This window comes from Anthonomus grandis, chromosome 10 (assembly GCF_022605725.1).
Source record: "Anthonomus grandis grandis chromosome 10, icAntGran1.3, whole genome shotgun sequence".
In the NCBI taxonomy this organism is placed as follows: Eukaryota; Metazoa; Arthropoda; class Insecta; order Coleoptera; family Curculionidae; genus Anthonomus; species Anthonomus grandis.
Window position 1 is genome coordinate 10,890,464 of NC_065555.1, and position 7,156 is coordinate 10,897,619.

At 30.7% G+C, this 7,156-nt stretch overlaps 1 protein-coding gene across 5 annotated transcripts in view; it reads left to right on the top strand.

Annotated features, from left to right (window-relative positions):
* The window catches only part of LOC126741600 (transmembrane protein 135-like), a 71,904-nt gene that overhangs the window by 21,805 nt on the left and 42,943 nt on the right, over positions 1-7,156 (top strand). The gene's annotated exons all lie outside the window — the stretch shown is intronic.

The window sequence follows — 7,156 nt, forward strand, 5'->3', positions numbered from 1 at the left end:
ACTCAATAAAACTTATATCCGTTATGGGATACAGTTGAGTGCCAGAAAATCGGAAAAAAAATATGAACTTGGAAGAAGAGTATCGGTTACGTCCTGTTTTAAGAGTGTCAAAAAGGACTAAATTGAGAGGAATATATTCTTATTATTAGACTTAGATGTAATAGCTGGACTCGAAAAGAAAAGAAAACTGTGCCAAGCAAATGCCCTCTACAGACTGAATATTGAACAAATCCTCAAAAATTTAAAAAAAATCGTGACAATGCAGTATAAACATACTTGATCTACTTTTTTCATAATATATTCTTTTTATCGTTAAGTTAGGTAGTAACATCGATAAAATAAGGCAACAGTCAAGTTTTAAAAAAATTATTAGCACTGACGGAATATTTCATTAGGCGTAGTCAATTATCATTCATCTGGATTACAAATTGATCATGTGTATCATCTTATATAAAAATTCCACCTGATGTTTGCTCAAGATATTTACCTCATGAAATTCAGACAAGCAACCTAATTTTTACATGATGCAGAATTTTATTTTTAACAGCAAGTCGTAAAATGCACATCTAATAAATATTAGATTTAGATGTATTTGTCCACGAGAAATTTTTGACTTCAATACTAAGGTAATAAAAAACCCTAGAATTATAAAATTCCGCATGAAAAAATACAATGAAATCGAAGTAAGACCTTAAATCAGCAAAAATTATATCAAATTTGGACATAGTAGAGTGCCGGAAAATAAGAAAAATGGTAAACTTGCATTAACAGGATACCAAAAGACAATGTATATAGTGGAATTAAATCCTGATCATGAATATTTAGGACCAAAAAAACTGGATCCAGAAAAACTACAAATACTACAGATAAGCAAATAATTTGTGAACCAAAGTACTAATTTAGGTAGAGTAATTGATATATTAAAGTCGAAATACGTTTTTTCAGACTGACACTTATTTAGGATTATTAACACTCATTCAAAAAACTTCAGGATGATGCTTCAGGATAATTAATTATTGCTCAACAAAACTGTTATTCTTAAATGAATTTTCTTTTCCTTTGGAGTCCACTATATAAAAAGATTTTTATTCAAATTCTGAAATAACAAGAGGTCTGTTGTTATTTCAGAATTTGAATAAAAATCTATTAGTATGTTTAACCTCTTTAACAAGCAAATTTATAATGCCGAAAACATCATAATTATTAACTATTTTCATTTATATTTTATTCATCTGAGATGAAAATATTATACTTATTGCCCTAATTATTAATGTGAATTAAGATTATAATTTTTGAGTAAAGCCTTTAAAATTTTCCAGATGAACTTTCTCACAATCGTTAAGATGAACTACTGGTTGATTAAGTGGTTTGAAAATATGTTATTGCAAGGTAACTAAATCGTCCCCTGGTATTAGATTATTCTCTTTTAAGATATTTACAAGACGCCTAATATTAAATATGATATAATTCTAGCAGGAGCTGAAGCAGTAATTTGCTTAACATATTTTCCATGGCGTACGAGGCTCAGTTTAGTACATCATACTATGTAATAAACAATTTGACGTGTGACTTTGACAAGATAACCACTTGTATAAAATGCACATGCAATAAACAATACATTTAAATGTACTTGTCCCGGAGAATGGCAAGGGTTCTACTGGAGAAAAACAAAAATTTATCTTTTAATTAAGTAGAGGAGTGGATTGTGATTTTGTTTTTAGTCAACTATTTAGATACTCCGCTAGTAAATGGCAAGATTCATAATTTAATCATGTTTTTCTTCTTCTTTGTATTATTACCCAATGCTAAAACTTCAGGATTGCTATCATTAAAAGTTAAGTTATACCTATTACATAAATTTTATTAATGTTGATTTTCTTCACGAGAGCAATCTGATATGCCAGTGATTGATTATAAATTCCTATCTGTACCTTAGGATTTGTTTGTTTTTTTTCAGTGACCACTTTCCGTTTGTATTACACGATTTATTAGGCATTTCGATTACCTTGCCAAGTGTCTCCACAAACATTAAAAAAAACATATTGTGCTTATTTTTAGACGCTTATTTTGAAAGAGAAAAAAAATTACTTTTTTATAAAATTTAAATGAAAATTGTAGTAGTAGCATATAGTATATGTGTGTATATAATAAATAAAGATTTGTTTTTATATAATACACATTTTGAGGAGGATCATTAGTTTATATTCCGAAAAAAAAGGTTTTAAATTGACTAAATTATTGGATAAACATAACTTATTGGTAAATAGAGGTTGTAAATAAAAAAAATTAAAAAGAGTAATTCGTTTCTACTTCTTCTTTTTCATTCCGTAATTGTTTAATAAAAAAAATCAAAGTTTTTTTTTATATCTTGAGTTTTTTCTTCTTGTGGATATCTAATTATTTCGTCCAAAATAAATAAGCACATAAAATGGTTGATCGCTGATGTTCGTATGTTAAGTGCTTTTTTTTATCTTGTACTCACATGATCGAAAAGGTAATAAACAAAAACAATAAACTATATCTATTATTCTTACTTTATTCTGCTTAATATTCTAAAATCTTCTTTAGTCGCTTTGTATTCTTTTAAGGTCATTAGTATAAGGGGTACACCATTCTATATAAGAATTTTTGTATTGATAAATATCTCAGTAAGATAAGATTCTCACTCTCATAAACTAGTATACTGGCTAATATATCTATTATTTGTTTATGCTTTTATAAATAGGCGACTGGATGATGAAACTACCAAACGACTAAAACAGATTTAAAAATGAAGATTTATGTGTTTACTGTAGAAAATTCAGCAACCAGTAATTTTGCTTAACGAAAACAAAAATTTATAGGTTTCGCTAGTCATATGCGATGCTGGGGTATAATAATTGAGTTATAATAATCTAATCGATATTTGTATTCTGATGAAATTGACCAGTACACACTTCAATCAATAGTTTTAGCTTCCTTTTTGCTTTTTAGGTATTTAAACTAAATTTACAAAAATAAATTGAAAATGTGATCTTTTTAACTTTAAATTCCAAAAGCTGAACAACATTATCAAATAACTGGTATTCTGCTTAAGGTGCAACTTATCATTGTTTACTGTATTGATATACAATTAATAAATGGTGATTTCGAGAAATTCTTTAACACGGCTATTGCCTTGAAAGAAATTAATATTTATAAATCTACAATCATTAATGGAGATTTTAATGTTCACTTCTATAAGGGTGACGTCAAAACCCTAAAAATTTGGATGATTTCAGATAATATAATTTAAAAGAAACTGTCAAATGGACTATACATCTTAGAAAATACATAGATAAGATTTTTACAAAAATTGATCATTTTATCGCCAAAACTGACCATATAGGCATTTCATTTGCAAGTTAAGAAGTGTACTCGTTTAAGAATTCATCAAGTAGAATTAGGTTTGGAAATAATAACAGAAGACGGCCTCTCCAGATTACGATAATATGCTTGAATGTAACATTAGCTTTGTTCTCGAATAAAGCTATGGCAGCATAGTGCATTTAGCATTGTTGATGTTAGACACTGACCGAATATTAAAAGTGCCTATTGATACCATAATAAATGCCATAAATTTATCTTTTCCTGAATTAAATAAATTAAGAAATCAATAAAGTAAATTGATTTCACAATGTTCTATGAGAGACGCGTGACAAATTTCAATTCTTAATATCTTTAAATAACAGAAATTTTATTGCCAAGCCATAAAATATTATCACTGAATATAATAAAAGTTATTAGGGCAAACTTTAAAGCAAATTATGACTTTTTAAAATAATTATCTAATTCTCAATAAGCCATGGCTCTTGCCAATGATAATAAGGACAATAAAACTATAAACAATCAGGCTTTTAAACTACCACCTAACTATAGACTCTAGTCATCACTAGAAAATATTCCTATTTCTTAATTCAAATGTATTTTATAAAAAAATTTCTCAAAAATCAAAACTAGCAATAGCAAAGGTCTGGATAGTGTAAGCTTCAGGATTACTTATTTAAAGAATAAAAAACATAATAGTTCAGTCTCTAGCCATATTAATTAACCAATCTCTTCTATGCAACATATTTCCTTAAGTCTTTAAATTTAAGAAGGTGATACTTCTTTCTAAGAATAAAAGGTCTAATTAAGACTGCAATAATTATTGCCGTATATATTTATAGTTCATCCTATCTAAAGTTTTTGAAGGCATAATAAAAATCTACTTGATATTAGAGATCATTTTGACATTTTTGCTGAAAATCAGTTCGGATTTCGTAAAAACAAAACTGCTATCTTAGCCCTTGATCACTATACTAGCAACCTTTTAGAAGAGTTATCTTGACACAATTGCATTCTTTATAGACCTCACAGCATTCTGCAAATTGCAATAATAACATTTTCATAACAGTGCTGACGACATTTTCTACGGATATGGATGTCAAAACTGTCTTATTTGCTGATGACACAACATATTACATTAATTACCATACTTTATAAATCCAAAACCTTGATTACACGAGCTCCCAAAAAAAAAATGTTGTTATGTCAATGGTTTTCGCCAAATAGTTTTCTTTTAAATAATTAAAAATTTCAAAGCATAAGTTTTACTCTACGTAAAAGCATAGATGCTGTACAGCCATTGCTGCTCCAATTTAGTTTGGAAGCCAAGTTTCTTGGTATATAGTTAGTTGCGGGATTAAATGGTAGGCAACTCTTATTGACCTATCAAAAAACTATCCAAACACCTTTTTCTTTTTAGAAATCTTGCTCAGGTGAATTTTTCGGAAACACTTCCTACAGCATATCATTGCAACTTCCATTCCCACTTAACAACTTACGCCATTATTTCCTGGGGCCATTCTTGCTACATTGATAAGGCGTTGATTCTCTTTAAGTTGAGTGATATAAAAGACTGTAGGGGTTTCTACAGGACGCGAAAAATTCATCCGTTATCCCAAAGATGCTGGTCATACACTTCTATTCACTGCTTATTCACTTATATTTCTACTCACAAAATCTACAGCATCACAGAAACTGTTTCTGTGATGCGGTAGATTTTGTGTTTTTACCTTTTATAAAAGATCCTACAGGAGTTGAGTTATAGGGGTTAAAAAACTAAAAATTGTAAATTTACCCTTTAATGTAATTTTACATCCTGCAGTGTTTCTTGTACGTTAAGCAGTATCTTAATCTACAGATCGTGTTTTCGTTCGTTACTTATAGGAAACCGCATAGAGGTAAAATTTTGCAACGTCGCGCGTGTACGAGTGCCTGCGACAGAGCACCGCCCCGGCCGGCCCGAGGACGGGATTAGTAAACATCTCACTTTCGTGGGAGTTGCGTCGTTTGGCGACAAAATGTCGCGAAAATTCAGGCATTTTTAAAATATTTATACTAATGCGGGTTTTACAGACATGACAATGTGTAAAACCCGCATAGAATTGTAATCTTAAGATGTTTAATATGCTGTGTTCTGCATAATGAAAATTAAAGCGTTATTCTAATAAAAAATAAAATATCAACTCTGATAAAAACATAATAAAAAATCAGAAATAAAACTCTAATAAACAAACTTAACAACATATCATTTTTTAAATAAAAGACTCAAATAAACCGCCTTCTTTCGCTAAACAGGAACTAAACCTATCGTAAAAGCTATTTCGCACCTCCAAAAGAGTTTCAGGTAAAATGGAATTGGCACCTTCGACAATTTTATTTCGCAACTCCTCTAAATTTGTTGGACTACTAAATTCATGCTTGTAAATGGTCTGCTTAAGGTAACCCCACAGATAAAAGTCATTTGGAGACAAATCTGGAGATCTAGGAGGCCATTTAATATCGACAGTCCCACTAATAAGGCGGTTAGGAAAAGTATTTGTTAATAATTCTTTTACCCTAGCCGCGTTATGAGCAGGACAGTCATCTTGCTGAAATAATCCCAGATCTACATCGGGTAGGATTTGAATGGCAGGAAGAACTTGGTTTTGCAGTAACTCAAGGTAGTTTTGGGTGTTTAAAGTGCCATCAATAAAAAATGGCCCTATAACATTGTCGCCCAAAATACCTGCCCAAACATTCATATTCTGAGGATACTGGGTACGAAACTGAAAACTTCTGTGCTCGTTTTCCTGAGACCAATAACGAACAATGGAAGTATTGTGTTTGCCATGTAATGGAAAAGAAGATTTATCAGAAAACAAAATATTTTTTTAAAAATATTCGTTTTCATTTGCCTTTTCCATCATGGTTTCACAAAATTCCATTCTTCGCCACTAGTCTTCAGGAGATATTGAGTTTTTTTACTTAAAACATTTGTACCCATATTTTTTCCAGATAGGAGCAACAGTTTTATTGCTCATTCCCAGTTCCTCTCCAACACTTCTAGTGGACCATGTCGAATCAAGTTCTAGGGTACTGCAAACCATTTTTCCCGCCGTTCTATATCCTGGACCACTTCAACAGGTGGTTCTTGATGTTTTGTGTGGCATTTTTTACAATCTTGAAAACAAAAAGATGTCTCAAAATTTGTAACCACATTTAAAACCGTTTTTGCACAAGGAATCGGTCTATTCTCAAATGTTACTGAAAACAAATCTCTACATTGTACTGCCGAATTGCCTCCATAATTTAATTAGTTGAACTCTTTCGGAAGGGGTATAAACAGCCATAGTGAAAAAAACACGAAAATAACGCTCAAAAATTATTAATGCAACGTGCAGTAACACAATAGTGTTATAAGTGGGGTCTGCTGACTCCCGGTTCAAAAAATAAAAACTTTCCGCTGCCTGCAAGCCGCAACCAAGCGGTGTTGCCATTATTTTGGATAATACGTAGCTCACGATAACACGATCTGTATACAACTCCATAACGACTTTCAAAACTATCCTACTAGGATTATAATAATCTTGTACCTGAATTCTGTCGGCTTGAGAAATTTGAAAAGGATACAAATATTTGGGAGTGAAGTTCTAGACCCTAGCCAGAATAAGGGCTCTTAACTCGATAATTTTCTTTAAAAAAATTAAAGACTACCGCATCAAATATGCTTTTTTCATTTGAGGAGTAATTAATTATAGCCTTTCGTAGTCGAATAGTCTTTTCAAGATTATTTGTGAAATAGCATTATTGGTAAATCAGATATTTACCTCTT